A 21,875-nucleotide genomic window follows, 5' to 3' on the forward strand; every position below is an offset into this window, starting at 1 on the left:
TCGGTATCGCCCGGGCAAGTCGGGCTCCTCTGCCCCCTCTTCCTTCAAGAGGAACTTCTCCCCCAAGCAGCATTCCTTTCGCAGAGACCGCCGTCCCGGAGGTGCGTCCTCCGGTCCTCCCCCAGGGTCTCGTACCCAATGACGGGGCCCTGGTCCATGGCCCAGTGCAGATTGGAGGACGCCTGTCCTCGTTTCTGGGCGACTGGACCAGGGTAACTTCAGACGCTTGGGTGCTGGAAGTCATCAGAGACGGCTACAAGCTAGAGTTCTGCCGACCCTTAAGAGACGGGTTTGTGCACTCTCCCTGCAAGTCTCCGGTCAAAGCTGTGGCAGTGCAGCAGACTTTGGACAATCTGATCCGCCTGGGTGCGGTCGTTCCGGTGCCAGAAGATCAGCTTGGCAAGGGACGTTACTCCATTTACTTTGTGGTACCAAAGAAGTGAGGTTCTGTACGGCCTATCCTCGACCTCAAAGGGGTCAATCGGGCCTTGAAAGTTCGGCACTTCCGAATGGAGACTCTCCACTCTGTTATAGCGGAGGTGAAGGCAGGGGAGTTCCTAGCATCCTTGGACATTAAGGAAGCTTACTTGCACATTCCCATCTGGCCTCCTCATCAACGCTTTCTGCGTTTTGCAGTCCTGGGCCAACACTTCCAGTTCAGAGCCCTCCCGTTCGGGTTGGCTACTGCTCCGCGGACCTTCTCCAAAGTAATGGTGGTCATCGCGGCCTTCCTACGAAAGGAAGGAGTACAAGTCCATCCTTATCTGGACGACTGGTTGATCCGAGCCCCCTCTTATGCAGAGTGTGGCAAAGCTGTAGACCGGGTGCTTGCTCTTTTGAGCTCCCTGGGGTGGATCATCAACTGGGAGAAAAGCCAGCTGCGCCCAACTCAGTCCCTGGAGTATCTGGGAGTTCGTTTCGACACCCAAGTGGGCAGAGTGTTCCTGCCGGACAATCAGATTGTCAAGCTTCAGGCTCAGTTGGACCAGTTTCTAGTAGCCTCTCCTCTTCGGGCTTGGGACTATGTGCAGCTGTTGGGCTCTATGACGGCCACGATGGAAGTAGTGCCCTGGGCCAGGGCTCATATGAGACCACTACAACACTCTCTGCTGCAGCGCTGGACTCGGAGGATTACGCTGTGCGCCTTCCCTTGGACCCAGCGGTGTGCAAGGCGCTGAGCTGGTGGCTGAGGACAGACAAGTTGTCCGCAGGGATGCCTCTTTTGACCCCGGAGTGGGTTGTCGTCACGACGGACGCCTCTTTGACGGGCTGGGAAGCCCACTGCTTGGGAAGCACAGCGCAGGAGCTCTGGTCTCCTGCAGAGGCAAGTGGTCTATCAACCTCCTGGAACTCAAAGCCATTCGGTTGGCGCTTTTGGAGTTTCTCCCGGTACTGGCGTTGAAGCCAGTACGGGTCCTGTCGGACAATGCCACGGCTGTGGCTTATGTCAATCGCCAGGGAGGTACCAAGAGCGCCCCTCTAGCCAAGGAGGCCATGAATCTATGCCAGTGGGCGGAAGCGAACCTGGAACAGCTGTCGGCGGCCCACATTGCCGGAGTCATGAATGTCAAGGCGGACTTTCTCAGTCGCCATACCTTGGATCCCGGAGAGTGGCAGTTATCGGCTCAGGCGTTCTTGGACATCACGAAGCGCTGGGGCCAGCCGAGCCTAGATCTGATGGCGTCATCAGCCAATTGCCAAGTGCCGCGCTTTTTCAGCAGAGGACGGGACCCTCGATCTCTGGGAGTAGATGCTCTTCTCCAACAGTGGCCGACACAGGAGCTTCTCTATGTGTTCCCGCCCTGGCCCATGTTGGGCAGGGTGCTAGACCAGGTGGCAAAGCATCCGGGCCGGGTAATCCTGGTGGGTCCGGACTGGCCCAGACGTCCCTGGTATGCGGACTTGATCAGGCTCTCAGTGGACGGCCCTCTGCGGCTGCCAGCGGAGCAGGGCCTGTTGCATCAGGGTCCCGTGGTGATGGAGGATCCCTCCCCCTTTGGTCTTACGGCCTGGCTATTGAGCTGCAGCGTCTGAGGAAGAAGGGCTTCTCAGACAAGGTCATCGCCACTATGCTGAGAGCATAAGTACATAAGTACATAAGTAGTGCCATACTGGGAAAGACCAAAGGTCCATCTAGCCCAGCATCCTGTCACCGACAGTGGCCAATCCAGGTCAAGGGCACCTGGCACGCTCCCCAAACGTAAAAACATTCCAGACAAGTTATACCTAAAAATGCGGAATTTTTCCAAGTCCATTTAATAGCGGTCTATGGACTTGTCCTTTAGGAATCTATCTAACCCCTTTTTAAACTCCGTCAAGCTAACTGCCCGTACCACGTTCTCCGGCAATGAATTCCAGAGTCTAATTACACGTTGGGTGAAGAAAAATTTTCTCCGATTCGTTTTAAATTTACCACACTGTAGCTTCAACTCATGCCCTCTAGTCCTAGTATTTTTGGATAGCGTGAACAGTCGCTTCACATCCACCCGATCCATTCCACTCATTATTTTATACACTTCTATCATATCTCCCCTCAGCCGTCTCTTCTCCAAGCTGAAAAGCCCTAGCCTTCTCAGCCTCTCTTCATAGGAAAGTCGTCCCATCCCCACTATCATTTTCGTCGCCCTTCGCTGTACCTTTTCCAATTCTACTATATCTTTTTTGAGATACGGAGACCAGTACTGAACACAATACTCCAGGTGCGGTCGCACCATGGAGCGATACAACGGCATTATAACATCCGCACACCTGGACTCCATACCCTTCCTAATAACACCCAACATTCTATTCGCTTTCCTAGCCGCAGCAGCACACTGAGCAGAAGGGTTTCAGCGTATCATCGACGACGACACCCAGATCCCTTTCTTGATCCGTAACTCCTAACGCGGAACCTTGCAAGACGTAGCTATAATTCGGGTTCCTCTTACCCACATGCATCACTTTGCACTTGTCAACATTGAACTTCATCTGCCACTTGCACGCCCATTCTCCCAGTCTCGCAAGGTCCTCCTGTAATCGTTCACATTCCTCCTGCGACTTGACGACCCTGAATAATTTTGTGTCATCGGCGAATTTAATTACCTCACTAGTTATTCCCATCTCTAGGTCATTTATAAATACATTAAAAAGCAAGGAAGCGCTCTACTTCTACTGCTTAAGCCAGGGTTTGGCGTACCTTTGCATCGTGGTGTGAGGCAGGCTCCCTTTCTCCCTTCACTGCTCCAATTTCTTCAGTGTTGGCGTTCCTGCAAGAAGGTCTGGAGAAAGGCCTGTCGCTCAGTTCCCTTAAAGTCCAGGTAGCGGCTCTGGCTTGCTTCAGGGGCAGCCAGATGTGGTGCGCTTTCTCAAGGGAGTTAATCACCTGCGCCCTCCTCTGCACTCAGTGGTACCTGCGTGGAATCTCAATCTGGTGCTAAGAGCCTTGCAGAAGCCGCATTTTGAACCCTTGTCAAGGGCATCTCTGAAAGACCTGACGTTGAAAGCAGTCTTTTTGGTGGCTATCACTTCAGCCAGAAGAGTTTCAGAGCTCCAGGCGCTATCATGTCGAGAGCCCTTTCTGCAGTTCACTGAGGCAGGAGTGTCTATTCGCACAGTGCCTTCCTTCCTGCTCAAGATTGTTTCTCGCTTCCATGTGAATCAGCAGCTCTGTCTCCCATCCTTTCGTAGGGAGGACTACCCAGAGGAGTACTCTGCTCTCAAATATCTAGATGTGAGACGAGTCATCATCAGATACTTGGAAGTGACCAATGATTTCCGGAAGTCGGATCATCTGTTTGTCCTGTTTGCAGGTCCTCGTAAGGGTCTGCAGGCTGCTAAGCCTACAGTGGCAAGATGGGTCAAGGAAGCCATTGCAGCGGCTTATGTGGCCGCAGGGAAGGTGCCGCCTATCCGGCTGAAGGCTCACTCCACTAGAGCTCAGGCGGCCTCGATGGCGGAGGCCGGGTCCGTCTCCTTGGAAGAGATTTGCAAGGCGGCAACTTGGGCATCAGCTCATACCTTCTCCAGGCATTACCGCTTGACTGTGGCTGCGCGGGCGGAGGCCCGGTTTGGAGCTTCAGTGTTGCAGTCAGGGATTTCTATGTCCCTCCCTGGGTGAGTACTGCTTCGGTACATCCCACCAGTCTATGGATTGATCAGCATGATGATATGGAAGGTAAAATTATGTATCATACCTGATAATTTTCTTTCCATTAATCATAGCTGATCAATCCATAGCCCCTCCCAGATATCTGTACTGTTTATATTGTGGTTGCATTTCAGGTTCAAGTTTAGTCTTCAGTTCCTGTTCAGGAGGATCTTCGTGTTCAAGTTTTTTCGATTGAATTCTTCTGGAGTTGAGACGATTTTGTGTTACAGTGAGCTGCTGCATTCCTCTCCCCTCCATTTTACGGGGCTGGATTGAGACCTAAATTCTGCCGGCGCTCCCTCCCGCTTCGTGCGGCAGTAGGGTAGCATTATATCCCTCCCGCTTCGGCGGTGTTAGGGTCAGTCAGCTCCTCCCGCGGTTGCGGTCGCAGGATAAGCCAGATCCCCCCGCATCGGTGGGTGTGGTGTCCCTCCCCCATTCCGCGGGGATGAGCTGGACGGATTTCCCTCCCCCACTTGTGTGGGGATGAGCTGGGTTAATTCCCCTCCCCCGTTTCGGCGGTGGTGAGCTGGGCAGAGTGTCCCTTTGTGGGTGTAATTCTCTAAGTGCTGAGTCCTGCGGACGGCGCTTTGATATCGACATACTAAGGAGTTTCCGGCAGCACGTGACCACATATAGGGAGGCAAAAGGATTGCTCTCTATCTCCACCTGCTGGTAGATAGACACAACCCACCAGTCTATGGATTGATCAGCTATGATTAATGGAAATAAAATTATCAGGTATGATACATAATTTTACCTTTTTGGTGGCAATGGCTTCAGCTAGACAGGTGTCGGAGCTGCAAACCCTTTCCTGCAGAGATCCCTTTCTTTGTTTTACCGAGGCCAGGGTTTCCATTCGGACAGTTCCATCCTTTCTTCCCAAAGTGGTCTCCTGATTTCACTTGACTCAGCCTCTCTTTCTTCCAGCGTTTCGACAGGAGGATTACCCCACAGACTATTGGGTATTACGATGCCTTGATGTTAGACAAGTGTTAATCAAGTATCTCGAAGTCACTAATGAATTCCATCGTTCTGATCATCTTTTTGTTCTTCATTCAGGCCAGAAGAAAGGTGAGATGGCTTCCAAAGCCACTGTAGCCTCGGGCATAGAGAGGCCCATCACTTCGGCGTATATTTCTGCGGGTAAGTCCCCTCCATCTCAGCTTAAAGCTCATTCTACCAGAGCTATGGCTAAGTCTTTCATGGAGTATCATTCTATTCCTTTGGAAGAGATTTGTAGGTTGGCCACTTGATCATCGGTGCATACGTTCACTAAGCATTACAGAATTAATGTGTTGGCACATCAGGAGGTGGCTTTTGGGGCTTCAATTTTGGCCACAGGGGTGACGTTCTCCCACCCAACGAGGACTGCTTTGGTACATCCACAAGTCTCTGGATTGATCTGTGGGACGCTATGGAAGGTAAAATTAGTCCTTACCTGATAATTTTCTTTCCATTGGTCCCAGCAGATCAATCCAGAGGCCCACCCTGTTTTTTTATTTGCATGTTGTTGTTGTCCTTCTTTTGACAGTTTTTAGTTCGTGTTGCTTCCAGCATTTCGTTCATTCTTTAAAAAAAAAAAAAGACAAACTAATAAGTTATTTTGACACCAGTGCTTCCTAGCGTCTTTGATGCTTCATCCTGCCGCATGAGCAGTTGGAACTCCTGCTTGGCATTTTTTACAGACAGGAGAGGAATTCTACAGGGACTATTTGTTTCTTCTCCTGCTTTGGTATCGACAATACTGAGGTTCTGGCAGCTGCACGTGACCACATATACCAAGCCTCTGTAGTACTCTCTATCTCCACCTGCTGGTAGAGGGACACAACCCACAAGTCTCTGGATTGATCTGCTGGGACTAATAGAAAATTATCAGGTAAGGACTAATTTTACCTTCATCCTTCTCTCTTTTTGGTTCTGTTTATGTTTAGTATTTTATTCTCTGGTGGGCATAAGTCATTTAATGCTGGTTTGTCCTTGAGGCGCAACCACATTTCTGTTATAAATAGCAGGTCTAGTAGTTCAGTTTTGAGCCAGTCCCTTATAATGGTTGTTTTATTTACCGCTGATCTAGCATTTATGTATCCTATGTGAATAGGGGCGTATGTGGTCTTTTTATGTTGTTGTGTTTTGTTTTTTTTTTGTAACCATCTACAGTATGTGATCTGTTTTTGATTTATGTTCATTTTGATTATTCGTTTTTTTGTCCTTCTGCTGTTGGTCCTTATATTATTTTCTAGTTTGGTTTCCTGTTTAATTAGGTGTTCCTCTAGTTGGTAATGTGATCATTGTCTGTTTTGTATTAGTGTAGGGATTTTATTTCATTCTTTTTGAGTTGTTTGGAGTCCTCGTTATCCATAGTGTTATCAGATAGGTTATAGTGGTGGTGGCAGCCTTCCTGTGGCAACAGAGGATCCGGGTCCACCCTTACCTAGACATCTGGCGGATTCATGCTTCTTCATATCGGGACAGTGCAGTGGCGACATCACAGGTAGTTCAGTTTCTGCAGGCGTTGGATGATCGATTTCGAGAAGAGCAGACTCATCTTGGGGTCCTGCTCGACATGCAGAGGGAGCGAGATTATCTTACAGATCTCAGGTGCACAAAGCTGGTGTTTCAGATCTGTCCGCTACTTGGCCGGGTCAAGCCCCTGTTATGAGACTATGTGCAGGTCAATGGCAGCGACCATGAAGGTAGCCCTCTGGGCGCTGGCATATTTGCGGCTTCTTCAGGGACTCCCTGCTCAGTCGCTGGTCTCCAGTCTCCCAGAATTACAGCCTTCAGTTGCCATGGGGTCGGTTGGCCAGGCTGAGTATGTGTTGGTGGTTATCCCTGCGGAATTTCCCCTTTGGAGTTCTGTTCCCAATTACTCAGTGTGCAATGGATGCCAGCCTCTCAGGTTGGGGAGCTCATTATGGGGTTCTTCTACCTCAGGGAACCTGGTCAGCAGAAGAGTCTTGCATCAATCACAGGGCACCCTCAACAGCTACGCTACGATGGTGGCCTACATCAACAAGCAAGAAGGGACACATAGCAGACAGTTGTGCTTCGAAGGCAGATATGCATCTTCTTTCCCTGTCAGGTGGCTCACATTGTGTGTTCTCTATGGAAGCTGACTTCCTCAGCAGGAACTCTCTTGATCTGGGAGAGTGGGAGTTGTCTGGCGATGCATTTCAGCTCGTAGTGAGTCACTGGACATTATGGCAACGAGCGAATGCCAAGGTACCGCATTTTTTCAGTTGTTGAAGAGAGGGGCTCTGGGCCCAGACGCGCTCCTGCAGTATTGGCCAGAAGGTGGGCTGCTCTATTTCTTCCCACCATTGCTGATAGCAGACTGTTAAGGAGAGTGGCACTGCACCAGGGCCGGGTGATCTTAATCACGGCTGTGCAGACCTTGGTACGTGGACCTAGTAAGATTGCTCAGTGGGATCTGCTTCGCGTCTCGCAGGCTCTGGGCCTACTTCAACATGGTCTGTTGCTCATGGAGGATACTTCCCCCTTTGAAAGGGCTAGGTTGAGGGAAGGGATAATCGGAATCTGTCATTGCGGTTCTCCTGCAGGCCCACAAGTGTTTGTCTTCCACTGCATATGCCCGAATGTAGCATGTTTGAAGGTTGGTTCGCAGGAAGAGGGGTAGACCCTTTCTCTTCTGCACTCACTCACATCTGGCTTTTCTTCAGTCGGGGGTTCAGAAAGTTTTGATGTTGGACTCCTTGAGGGTGCAAGTGGCAGCCTTGGCCTGTTTCAGAGGCTGCCTGCAGAACTCCCTGACCCAGAAAGGCCAAAGAGACATTGATCAGGTATTTTATATCATATTCATGGTTGGTTTAATCATGACTTGATAATGAGTGTGACTGTTCGGCAGACTGGATGGACCATTCAGGTCTTTATCTGTTGTCATTTACTATGTTACTGTGTAAAAGGGGCTTAAACCTAAATTTTTTTTAAGCAGGCTTTCTTGGAGTTATGAATTGATAGAATGGTCTGCGTGCATGTGAGAACTAGAGGAATTATATGTGGGTTTTGGTTTTGTTTTTTTAAACCATCAAGAATGATTATGCGGGGTATACATTTTTTGATTAAAGAGGGAGTAAGGTGGTGGCATTAGAGGTTGTGTTGCTGTGCCAATGGGTGGTACACAACCTGGTAGGCATCTTCGCGGCCCAAAAGGCCAGCGCAGAAAAGGTGCAAGCAGACTAACTCAGCTGAGATCTCCTAGGTCAGGGTGATGGGGAAATCCCCACATGTTCTAGTTGATGGTTAAGTTCTGATGCCACTCACTGTTCACCTTAATAGTAACTCTACAAAATGCCAAGGCAACTTCATTTCTTATCAGAGTAAATCAGCAGTGGTTGGTCAATATGCTAATTTAGCCATGTCCCCAGGAGGGACCTCTATACGCATTCACTCCTTGGCCACTTAAATGTCAGGTTCTACACAGGATAGCTGTACTCCTGGCCTATTTATTTTTGTAGCTCTGGACTGTCTGCACAGTTTGTGGTATACCAGATGGGCTTTGGATGGGGCCTCTCCTGCATCTTTTTTAGGGTGCTAGGCACTCAGTCTAGGGTTCCTTCTTTGGAGAACCTGGTCTTGTTTTGGATTAAAACCAGGGCCTTCAGGGGGGTCACGTGACGCAGTGAGTGACGGTGGACGTGTGAAACATCGTCTGCTCCGGAGCCCACACCAAACCCGCGAATTAAACCACCCCAAATCTCGCAATACAGCAGGAACGAAGCACTAACCTGGTGGGAGTGCATGGACAAATTCTTGATCCAGCACGCCATGTCTGCACCAGTAAAATCAACAAAGAGAAAAAAACGATAGGCTCCGTGGAGCCGAAAACAAAATGGCGCCTGTCACCCCGCCCGCATCACAATCGCAGGCGCCACCAGACACGCTGGTGCTGGAACTTACGGAGGCTGTGGTAAAAGCACTGGATTCCCGATTTACCCAGCTATCCGAACAAATCACCGGGATTACGGCGGTAACAGCGGAGCTGACCCGCAGAACTGGCAAATTGGAAGCGCGGGTATCGGAGGTGGAGGACGTCCAGCCAGAGCATGTGGCGAGCATAGAGAGACTCAAGCGCCTCATCCAGGAGTATCAGGAAAAGCTGAATAATCTTGAAAACCGGGCAAGGAGGGAAAACTTAAGGTTTGTGGGTTTCCCTGAGAGACTCGCAGAGGGGCAAATAAAAGCGACCCTGGAGACATGGCTGAAAGTGCGATTTCCGGAAGCCAGCAAAGGGGGAGAGCTTCATTTGGTTAGAGCACATAGAATTGGCCAGAAGCAGCCCCGTGAAAACAGGCTCCAGATAATTATAGCGAAATTTCATCGCTATGCGCAAAAAGCGGTAGTCCTACGTTTATATAAAGCTAACAAAGAGGAAGCCAAGTTTGAAGGGGGAGCCATAAGAATATTCCAGGACTACTCAGCGCCACTAACATTGCGGAGAAGATCCTACACACCTATCTGTACCTGGCTGGTAGAGAAGAAGCAATGATTTATATTGCAATATCCAGCTACCCTGAGGGTCCAAACGAGCAACGGATGGAAGAATTTTGCAACACCTGAACTTGCTCAAGAATGGATAACCTCCGCTCTCGGATGAAATACCCAGAACCAGGGGAACAGACTTTTGCTGGAATGGACTGATAAGAGCAGCGAAATTAAGTGCACTTATGGACGGTGACTTTAACAGAGGAACAGAGGTTCTGTTATTCCGTATGTAAGCATAAAATGTTTATGATTTTGCATGACAAGAGATGTTGGGGGTATAGAAGAAAGTTGATTTAATTGAGGGAGGGTTTGGAGTGAGCACCGGGTGTGTTATACGGACCTGCTTGCCAGAGGGAGCGAGCTAGAAGGGATAAGAGGGCAAGGAAAGTTTCTAGGGGAGGGGGGGTAGGAGGGGAGGAGTGGGTAAACATAACTTCACCAGGCTTACGAGGTAGATGTTCTTTACATGAGACTGAAACTGACACACGAATGTGGTGGTCACCCCAGAGGGTGAAGGATCCTGGCTGGGAAACCCTGAGCCCCAGACTTTGCCAGAATTTTGTGCACTTCTATAGCGTGGGTGGCAATGGTTAAAGCCCCCAACTTTAAGATTAGCATCCTGGAATGTGTCAGGGATAACCTCCCCTATTAAAAGGACCAAGATATTAGCCCATCTAAAAAGACACGTAGTGTCAATAGCATGTCTGCAGGAGACTAAACTAACCGACGCAGAGCACCAGAAGCTGAGACAACAATGGGTGGGGGGAATGTTACTATTCATTCACGGAGGGGGGGGGGGGGGAGTTGCCCTTCTTATAAAAAAAAGGATTGGTGGGCAAAACGCGACTGGTAGAAAAGGATAAGGAGGGGGCGTCTGAGCTATCAGAGACAGGAATATTACCTCTGTGGAATATATGGGCCCAATACATGTGACCCGCATTTCTTACACTCACTAGTTCAACTAGGCACCAAACATGACTTGGCCCCATGGATAATGATGGGAGATTTCAACCAAGTGTTAGACCCGGGACTTGATAGGTCATCAAATGCAGCCTGGGCAAATGGAAAAGACTGGACTACTTATGTAAAATGTTGAATCTGGTAGACCCCTGGCGCCTCTTGCATCCCTCACAGCGGGAATATACCCACCTTTCTAAAGCGCACCGAACCTGGTCCCGCATAGACTACATTTTAGTGGCCGCAATGCTGTTCTCAGCTGCACACACAGCAGAAGTGGGTCCGATGGCAATATCGGACCATGCCCTGATCTGGGTGGATATGGAAATAGGACGACCCGCTGATCAGCAAGCCCGCTGGAGATTCCCTGCATATTTGGTGGGGGACCCAGACTTTCGTAGTTTTTTAGAGCAGAAATGGGTACATTATGCGGAGATGAATGAGCAACATCAAGATACACCTGGGCTATTCTGGGAGGCATCGAAAGCGGTGCTTCGTGGCGAAATTATAAGCTATGTGGTGGGAAGGAATAAAAAGATAGCCCGGGGAATAATTCAACTAGAGTGTCAGTATACGGCCTCGAAACATAAACATCAACAACAACCAACACAAGCCCATTACGAGCAAATGATGGCAAATCTCGCAGGACTCAATACACTAATACACAAAAGAACAAAAAAAACACCTCTTTCATAGGAGATTCCAATATTTTAAATATGGTAATCGCAAAGGGAAGCTGTTAGCGCGCATAGTCAGGGCCTGGACGGGGAACTCGTATATTCAAACATTACAAGCCCCAGACGGAACTAGAAAACATCATCCCTTAGACTTGCTGCACTTGTTTCGAGATTATTTTTCAGAGGTTTTCAGGGCAGAGCCGGAGACAGAGGTCTCAGCAATTAGAGACTACCTGGATGACTCCGGAATCCCATGTTTAAAACTGGAAATAAAAGAGAAACTTAATGCCCCATTGAATGCTCAGGAGATACAAAGCGTAATAAGATCCCTTCCAGGGGGCACAAGCCCAGGAGGGGACGGATTTTTTGCAGAATATTATAAGTTAATTTCACATAGAGTGAGTGTATCCCTGGTAAATTATTTCGAAGAAGTAGTAAAGCAAGGGCAGTTCCCTGCAGGGGTGAACGAAACGCTTATCACACTAATACCAAAAGGAAAAAACCCTGAACGCTGGAGGCATATAGGCCAATCTCTCTTCTTAACCTAGACCTTAAAATCCTAGCTAGAATATTAGCTGACCTGGTTGGCAAAGTATCTCCCTCATGTGGTGGGGCCGCATCAAGTGGGATTTGTGCGGGGGCGACACCCGGGCCTAAATGTACAGCGAGCCCTGTTAGCCCTGGCCCATAGCCGGGTGGTGGAGGACCCATTATTGCTGGTTAGTCTCGACACTGAGAAAGCGTTCGATAAGGTATGATCGGGATACCTCTTTGAAGTACTGACACATATAGGGCTAGAAGGATGGTATCTCCGAGCAGTATCGGCCTTATATACAGAACCCCAGGCCCGCATTATAGTGAATAGAATGACATCTCAGGCCTTCCAAGTACAGAGGGGCACAAGGCAGGGGTGTCCATTGTCCCCACTGCTTTTTCTACTATATATAGAACCATTCCTACGCACAGTGGAAAACAATGTGGAAATAGTGGGAGTGCAGCTCCCAAGTCTGCTGATCAGGGTGCTAGCCTTTGCAGACGATGTTCTCCTTACATTAACACAGCCGCAAAGTTCTCTCCATAATCTGCTGGAGATGGTGGATGAATTTCAATATCATTCAGGGTTTACATTAAATAAGCAAAAGTCAGTCGCCCTGCCAAGCACATCAGGCATACTACTACTACTACTACTTGACATTTCTAAAGCGCTACTAGGGTTACGCAGCACTGTACAATTTAACATAGAAGGACAGTCCCTGTTCAAAGGAGCTTACAATCTAAAGGACAAATGTACAGTCAGTCAAATAGGGATACAAATAGGCATTCAGTTATAGGCATACAGTTGTAGTCCCGAAGTGGACGTATATCACTCAGGTGATGTCGCTACTTCTAACCCACAGAGAAGAACTAGATCTCCATGGGCTGCTAAAGCACTTTTTATGGAATGGGAAAAGAGCACGAGTCTCATTGAAACAAACTTATCTACCACATAGCAAAGGAGGGTTGGGTGCCTTAAGCGTTAAATGTATGTCAGTGGCGGGGTGTATGAGACACATAGCGGACTGGTTGAGAGGGACAGGACATTTTACTTACCCAGAAGCGGAATATAGGATGTTGGGGGACACACATTTCAGTTACTGGTTGCATGCCGGACCGGGTAAAGTGAAGACACCAAAACATCTACGTTTCCTGTACACGCCACTAAGGAAAACTTGGAAGTGGATCTGCAGGTTGTACGGGCTAGTTGCCCGGGTCTCGCCATTCCTGCCGATTGGTGGAAATGCAGACTTCCCAGTAGGCAGCTCTTCTCGTACATTCAAACAGTGGAGGGAGGCGGGAACTTTCTTCCTGTATCAGGTCATACAGAGGGATGGAACATTGTGGCCCAGGGGGGAATTGCAAAGGCGCTTGGGGATTTTTTAGCCTACATACAACTGCAGCATTATATGCACTCGCTCCTCAGGTCTGCATTGCAATAATCAGTGCGGGCACAGTTAACGGAAATCTTTGACTTAGAGGCTCGGCGAGTCGTCCCCCTTAAATATTACCATGCACAAATTTGAGCCGCCATGCCACTAGCACAGTACCAACAATTGACGAAGGCGTGGGCCGGTGAATTGAAATCTCGACTTGGGCCTAGTGCAATACAGGCCTGCCTGCAGACATGCTATAAAGAATTTGAGAATGCAGATATGCGAGAAACCCAATATAAATTTCTGATGTGATTGATTGTCTCCCCACATAGAGCGTATAGGGCGACACTAAGGCCAATAGATGACTGCCCGAAGTGCAAAGGGAGTGGAGCGCACTTAGGCCATATGTTCTGGCATTGTCCACCGATACTGGGCTTTTGGTCTTTGATATGTAGACAAGTTTCTAGGATGTGGCAGGTACAATGGGTGAGACACCCAGGACTTTTGTTTGACGAATTCACAAACCGGATCAGCAGGTCTGCATCACTTTCAGAGACAAGCTGTGATGATGGGGAAAAAAACAATACTCAGGCTGTGGCTTCAGGAGGACAGACCTACAATCCAACTTTGGAGGGTATACATGATATCACTATGTGCCTTGGAACGAAGGGATGTGTGTGACTTGGCTTCCACGAAGGGGGAGAAATATCTACAATATTGGATGCCGTTCTTGGACACGTTAGCGCCATAGAGTTTTAAGTGGTTAAATAAAGACACGGAAGTCTGGTGAAGAGGGGGGAGGAGGGGAGTGGGGGGGGAACGAAAAAGTAATGATGACACACATAGAATTAGCAAAGGTGAATACCCAGCAGATGATTCAGGCGATGTTGATGTTGCAATGACTACAACTGCTGAAATGTTTGTTCATGTCATCAATAAAAATAGGTTTTTTTAAAAAAAAAACCCAGGTCCTTCAGGGGGCGGACCAAGATGGCCACTGCAATGTGGGCTCTGTTCCAATGCTCTGGACTCTTTATGATTGTTTCCTTATTGATGATAGAGGAAAGGAAAGCCAAGGGTTTTTCCCTCTGAGCCCTCAAATTTACCTCCCTCTTTGAAGTTGGATCAATTTGTGCAGCATTTGGGTACAGGAGAAGTTGTTTCTGGCCCTTCCCCACTGGTGTGTTTTCCAAAGACAGGAGGAGTCCCTTGGAGTGGAACACTCATTGAGCCCAGAGCGCCTGCCTTAACTGCCATATTTGGCCCAGGGATTCCCTGCAGAAAAGGAGATACCGGGAGGTATTTTATCCTTTGAAGCACGAGGGGGAACCATCAGAGAGGCATCCAAGGAGACCATTGAGCTGCACGGATTGCCCAGGAGCAGCGAGATTGGGGCGGTTGGTGAACTGCCGTCGGCTGGGAGCAGTGTAAGCCTGTCGCTTCTTTCTTTTTCTAGTTTAGGGGAAATGTTCCCTTCAGTATTCCATGACCTGAAACTTTCACATTGGAATCAATCTGGACAGTTATAAATGAACTGGGTAAGACTTGGGCTTCTCAAAATGCTCTGACAAGTGGTAAAGTTCAAGAATTGGATCAAAAGTACTTAATCAAGCTGATAGAAATCTTTTTTGGAACAGTGGTAAAAGTACTACTACTCATCATTTCTATAGCGCTACTAGACGTATGCAGCGCTGTACACCTGAACATGAAGAGACAGTCCCTGCTTGACAGAGCTTACAATCTAATTAGGACAGACAAGCAAGAGATAAGGGAATATTAAAGTGAGGATGATGAAATTTAAGAGTTCTGAACAAGTGAAAGAATCACTGATTAATGTGAAATCTGTCCAGTGTACTATAATCAAGGAAAATACTATTCTTAAAGCTAAGGTGGAAGCCTTGGAAAATGCTGCAAGTTATTGTAATACTAGTAAAAAAAAAAAAGGCCAGTTTCTCAAAAAAATGAAATGGGCATTAGTAAGGCTATCTTGTAATAGTGATTATTTTTAAGGCTCTTGTCAAAGAGATCTCTCTCCCCTCCCCTCCCCTCCCCTCCATGTTCAGCGATTCTCCCATCCCCTCCGTATCCCGCAATTCTGATCTCTCCTCCATGTGCAGTGAATCTCCTATGCCCTACTGTCGCCTCAGTGCCCTGCGATTCTGGCCTTCCCTCCATGTCCAACGATTCTCCTCTGCACTGCCATCCCCTCGGTGTCCCGCGATTCTGGCCTCCCTTTCGTGTCCAGCGATTCTCCTCTGCCCTGGCCCTCCCCTCCATGTCCAGCGATGCTCCTCTGCCCTGGCCCTCCCCTCCGTGTCCAGCGATGCTCCTCTGCCCTGGCCTCCCCTCCGTGTCCAGCGATGCTCCTCTGCCCTGGCCTCCCCTCCGTGTCCAGCGATGCTCCTCTGCCCTGGCCTCCCCTCCGTGTCCAGCGATGCTCCTCTGCCCTGGCCTCCCCTCCGTGTCCAGCGATGCTCCTCTGCCTGGCCTCCCCTCCGTGTCCAGTGATGCTCCTCTCCCTCTCATACAAACACACATCCCTCCCCCCAATCACTCCCGTTTCCCAAGTTCTCCTTTCACTACCCTCTTCCCCATCTCTCCCTTCACTACCCCCCTTCCCCATCTCTCCCTTTGCCAAAGCAACCCTCCGCCCCCGAATGAAGGTTACCGCCCAACCTTCACTCCTAAGGGGTAGAATCCCCTTATCTTCGCCTATTTTAATCCTACCCCAGGATGCTATCTTAACTCATATAATTCATCTTCTAATTGTCCCCACCACCCTCCTTCTCCGCTATCAATTGATCCTGCTGCATACCATCCCCTCCTCCCAGTGCTGTACCCCCCTCTCCCCCAAGCTTAAAATAAAAACCTAACTCTCAGTCCATTCTCTAGAGAAAGAGAAATGGGGTAACAATAAACCATACAGGATCAGGGACAGTGAGGAGGGATGGCACAACAGCAGCAGCAGCACTCAGACACCAAGATTGCAATTAACCAATCCTCAGCCCTCCCACAAGAGCTTCCCACCTGCCCATAGCATCCTCCTGTTCTCCCAAGGCAGTTCTCTTTCTAGTTGGAACATAAATGTCCAAAACAGTAAGAGATCAAGAATATTCTCACTGACTCTCCAACCCTGAAATTAAGCTTGGGTCTCTCAATTAAGAAGTCATTTACCCAAACCTGAGACCATCGCTGTTAGTCATGTCTCTGAGCTGTTTGAAAGCAAACATACAGCTCGCAAGTACTCCGATTTCTTCTTCCATCTTGAATTGTCTTTTGGCCGCTGGCTGGGATTCCTGAATTCCACCACAGCTTACCACCAATAGCAATGATTCAATATCTCCAGCTATCGCATAGAGTATAAGTAACTTGTACTTTTTGCAACTGTGAAGTACATATTAAACTTGGGGAACATCAAGGCCATCAACATAGGCACGAGCTTCTCATTTTGTGAGCAAAGTAACAGATTTCCACTTGTGCCAAACTCTGTCTAGCCGGCTACACCAACGCAAATTTGATAGCCTTACAGTGCAGTTCTGAGCAAAATGGGGTTAACTCCTTGCATTGCTCTCCTACCTGAGCAGAGTAGTCAATAAATAATATAAGGGCTTTTCCTTGATATTCCAGTTTGCCAGCTTTTTTTGGTAGGCCTCTAAAATTCGTTCTTTTTCAGACCAATTCAGCTATTGCTGGTCTGGATGTTTGAGTACCTTCCCTCCATACCCTGATACGGTGGGCCCTTTCGCAACAGTATTCCATTTCCACCTTCTGGAGACCTAATTGGCTCGGCAGCCAATTTGAAAATATACTATAAAGGTCTTTGGCTGGCAGATTTTCAGGAAAGCCCACAATCCGTGGGTTATTTCAACAACTCCTGATCATCCACCATGTCCTTCAGTTTCAACATCTTTTGTTGCAGGGCTTCCAGTTGCGGGCCTATACGGTAAGATTCGTTCTCTTGAGAGGACACCCTGTGCTCCACCTCAGTAAGTCGCTGATTTTGAGAATCAAATCTCTTTGTATTTCATCCATTACTAATTGTAATTTGTTGAGTTTATTCTTCAGCGCAGCGGTAACAGTTTTAGATATTTCTTGGATCCACTCCCCTGCTGGAGCATTGATCATGGCCTGGCCCTCCGCCATCTTGGTTGCACTCACTTTGGGTTTAATAATAAGAGACTGCTGAGAGGAAGTGACGTCATCGGACAGCATGGCAGCCTAGCTTCATAGTTCCCTCTCCCAACACCCGAATAATTTGCAAAAAAGCGGTCAAACGGGAGGAAAAGTTGGCAAAAGCGAGCGGACTCATTCGATAAACAGCAGCAGAAATGAGCAAAGCAGCGTCTGCCCGAAAAAAGGAGGCGGACAGGCCAGAGAAAAGTATGGCGAGTAAGGCCGCCAAAAACCGCGAATCCCCGGAGCGAATGTCTCCGTCGGACTCAGACTCCACGCTGTCGATGGCTGAAACGCGAGGGCCCCCCCCCTTGAAAAAAGGAATGTCCAGCGAGCCTGACAATATCGGATCATGCCCCAGTGTGGGTATCCCTACCAAATATTAGGGCTGAAAAAAAAGAAAAAATTGGACGCTGAATGTCAGTGTCTTACAGGAGGGGGAAGTGGTAGAAGGCTACAAAAAAAATCCTAAAAGAATATTTGGAGTTTAATTTGGAATCAGGGCCATCGATCCGTACGGTGTGTGATACATGAAGGCAGTCTCTAGGGGCTATTTTCTGCAGCTCGCTAGTAAACGATCAAAGGCTCTTAAGGCACAGATAGCGAGCTGTTTGGAGAGAATCCGTATGTTAGAGGCACAACATAAAGCCAAGCGGGTCTGCTTGGGTTCTGCAGGAGTTAAGTGGGCAGAGATTGTTACTTGATTCTTTTTATTCAGAGGAACTCAGTATGTTGCAAGCAAAGAGTAGGGTGAGTTCCTATGAGTTTGCTAATAAGGCAGGGCGCCTTCTCGCTATAAGGATGCGTAGGCAAAAAGTTGAGCGTTCGATTTTAAAGATGCGTGATGCTAGAGGGGGTGAACTAGGTACGTCTGAGCAAATGCGCAAGAGATTTAGGGAGTTTTATCAAGCTCTATATGCACAGGAGCTTACTCCTTCTTCGGAATCAATAGATCAATATTTGATAGTGATCTTTCTTCCTTGAGTCATCAACAACAGGCAATGTTGGACGAACCAGTTACCCCTATAGAAATACAGGAGGCCATTAAAAACTTACCTTCGAGTAAATCACCGGGGTTGGATGGATTCCCCAATGAGTTCTACAAGAGGTTTGCCCCTGAATTGGCCCCGCTCTTGGCAGATCTGTTTAATCAGGTGGGAAGAGGGGGTTCCTTGCCTTTGTCCATGATGGAGGCATGGATAGCGGTATTGCCCAAACTACTACTACTACTTAACATTTCTAGAGCGCTACTAGGGTTACGCAGCGCTGTACAAATTAACAATTAAGGATGGTCCCTGCTCAGAAGAGCTTACAATCTAAAGGACGAAATGTCAAGTTGCGGTAGTTAAGATTTCCTGAGAAGAGGTGTAGTGATTAGGTGCCGAAGGCGACATTGAAGAGGTGGGCTTTGAGCATTGATTTGAAGATGGGTAGGGAGGGGGCCCGGCGTATGGGCTCAGGGAGTTTGTTCCAGGCATGGGGTGAGGCGAGACAGAAAGGGCGGAGCCTGGAGTTGGAGGTGGTGGAGAAGGGTACTGACAGGAGGGATTTGTCTTGAGAGCGGAGGTTACAGGTAGGGACGTAAGGGGAGATGAGGGTAGAGAGGTAAGGAGGGGCTGCAGATCGAGTGCATTTGTAGATGAGTAAGAGAAGCTTGAACTGTATGCGGTATCTGATTGGGAGCCAGTGAAGTGACTTGAGGAGAGAGGTGATATGAGTATATCGGTTAAGGCGGAAGAAAAAGATCACTCTGACTGTGGATCATACAGGCCCATATCGGTTTTAAACGCAGATGTTACTATTCTAGCCAAAGTGTTGGCAAGCCGACTGGCTCCATTTCTCCCGGTGCTTATCCACCATGATCAGGTGGGGTTTGTGTCCTATCGAAAGGCAATGGTTAATATAAGGAGGGTGTTAGATATTATGTATTTGGCGAAGAGAAACCAGAAACTGTTGTGTCTTTTAAGTTTGGATGCAGAAAAAGCTTTCAATTCGGTCCACTGGCCCTTTATGTATAGGGTATTGGAGACTATGGGGTTTGGAGCGCAGTTCAGGCGGTGGATAGAGGCATTTTATGAGTCCCCTAGAGCATTTGTTAGGGTCAATGGCGGCAACTCTGAGCTCTTCACATTGTATAGAGGAACTAGACAGGGATCCCACTGCCGCCCTTATTATTTGCTATGGTGATGGAACCTTTTGCGGCCCGTGTGTAAATAGATCCAGTTATTTTGGGAGTCAGAATAGCAGATAGAACCCATAAAATGGCCCTTTTTGCAGACGACGTTTTGCTGTTTGTGACTCATCCTCTGTCAACATTCCCACACCTTGTGCATATCATTGAGGAATACTCGGCAGTGTCTGGGTTTAAGGTAAACATGGCAAAATTGGAGGCCCTGAACGTAACACTTCCTGTTGAGGTAGTGGAGTCCTTGAAGATATTCTCCTCATTTCGTTGGGCTCATAAACAAATTAGATACTTAGGGGTGAATCTAACCAAGGATCTCTCTGAGCTTTTTTCGGCTAATTATAAGGGTTTGGCTAAAAACATCGGGGAGGACTTGGAAAGGTGGGGGGATATGGCGGTTTCATGGTTTGGTAGAATAGCTATCATCAAAATGAACATATTGCCCCGCTTGCTATATCTCTTCCAGGTGCTGCCTGTGATGATGCCCAGGCGATTTATAGCAACTCTACAAGATAGACTAGTGCGCTTCGTCTGGGCAGGAAAACGTCCAAGGTTGGCGCACTCACTCCTTTTCCAGGAGAGGAGGAAGGGAGGGTTGGGTGTCCCTAATCTCACATGGTATTATAGAGCAGCACAAGGGAAAGCAGCAATTGAATGGTATCAAGAACACCCGGACCGACAATGACTCCATATAGAACAACATTCAATGGGCGAGAGGCCTCTGGGTTCACTTATGTGGCTTCCGAGGCCATTTAGAACACTGGGGGAGGGAATATGCCCATCTATAGCTGTTACACTATATTATTGGGACAGTCTGTTCCCTAAGAGACAGTGTGTTTTTCTCGGTGGTCTCCTATAGCTTTTAATCCTCTATTTCTGCCAGGCACTACGAAGGGGACTTTCACTAGATGGTATGGGGAGGGTGTGAGAACCTGGGGCCAAATGTTTGAAGCTGATTCATTGCTGTCTTTTAACGCCTTAAAGGATAGATACCCTGGGGTGGAGGGAGGTGAATTTGCATATTGCCAGTTGGCACATTTCCTCTGGACTGAGGCAGTACGAGAGGTGATGCAGCGAGAGAAGCTCGACCTAGAAGAGATTTGTGAAAAGCTCTCTTCCTCTCGCAGTCTGATAAGTCACTTATATAAAAGCATTAGCAAACAATTCTCCTGTTATAGCACACATAGGGGAAGTTGGGAGCGGGACCTAGGTGTGAGCTTGGGTGTGCCTGAGTGGGAGAGAATAGAAAGAGCAGCAGCAGGGGTGTCAACTCATGTACCTTTGAAGGAGAATGCAGTGAAAGTGCTGTATAGGTGGTATCTTACCCCAGACCACCTTCAGCGTATATATCCAGCCTCTTCGGGTATGTGCTGGAGAACATGTGGCCACAGAGGGACAATGGGGCACATATTGTGGAGCTGTGTCAAAATTAGAGCGTTTTGGAAAGCGTTCCATAGTAGGCAGCAGAGTTGGTTGGGATGCTCGATCCCCTGAGCCCCCCTGAAGTATTCCTGTTGTCTGCCTTGCGACAGGTCAGCAGACATTGGTGAGGCAGGCGGTGGGTTCAGCACGGGTGGTTATTGCCTTTCATTGGAAGAAGGTGGGGGTACCCCTGGTAATGAAGTGGCTTAATAAACTGAGGTACGTGTGTGAAATGGAGAGGCTGTGTGAAATGGAGAGGCTAATGGCAGAGCGTAAGCAACAGAAGGGTAGATGGCATTCAGTCTGGAAATTTTTTACTCTGGGTACTCAGAGAGTTTAGCATGACTGTTGAGAGGGAGGTATGAATGAGAGGGAGGGTTTATGGAGGGTAACATTTGTATCAGTAAAATTCAAAAGTCTGAAGTTATAAGATGTTAACATATGGGTGTTGAAACTGTTGAATACCGAAGCACTCAATGTTTTAGTTGATTATTTGTATACATTATGAAACAGTGCTACATTACTTGTACGTTGCATTTTTTGCCATGTTTCAATGATCAATAAAGACTTCATGCAAAATAAAAAATAAGAGAGTGCTGGGATTTTGCAGACATACTGGGTCGGCTGGTGGCCTCCGATCAGCAAATCTGTCACTCCGGAGTTTCTTGATCAACCCAAGCCGAAAACAAAGCCTCCAGCATCAGATTTGTAGCCAATAATTCAGGGTTGATTCACGTGAGCTCCTGTACCATGGGACCGCTCACCCAACCATCATCACATGACCCCCTGCAATTCTTTGTTGGGGCCCGGAAGTTCCCCAAGGCTTGGTTCAGAAAGCTGCCTTTCGCTTTTCTCAAGGGGACTTGTCCTTCGATTGTGGTCTGGCTCTTCTCTATTCTGGCTCCTGTCCTCCTCATGCA

At 48.3% G+C, this 21,875-nt stretch overlaps 1 protein-coding gene across 3 annotated transcripts in view; it reads left to right on the top strand.

The window, feature by feature from the left end:
* The window catches only part of MSL2 (MSL complex subunit 2), a 328,314-nt gene that overhangs the window by 244,297 nt on the left and 62,142 nt on the right, over window positions 1-21,875 (top strand). The window contains exon 1 of one of the 3 annotated variants that reach the window (XM_030216361.1): window positions 7,907-7,929. The exons of the other annotated variants lie outside the window; for them this stretch is intronic. The gene's annotated coding sequence lies outside the window, so the exon portion shown is untranslated. Of the gene's footprint in view, window positions 1-7,906; window positions 7,930-21,875 lie in introns of those variants that run through there. 3 annotated transcript variants of the gene reach the window in all.

This window comes from Microcaecilia unicolor, chromosome 10 (assembly GCF_901765095.1).
Source record: "Microcaecilia unicolor chromosome 10, aMicUni1.1, whole genome shotgun sequence".
NCBI lineage: Eukaryota > Metazoa > Chordata > Amphibia > Gymnophiona > Siphonopidae > Microcaecilia > Microcaecilia unicolor.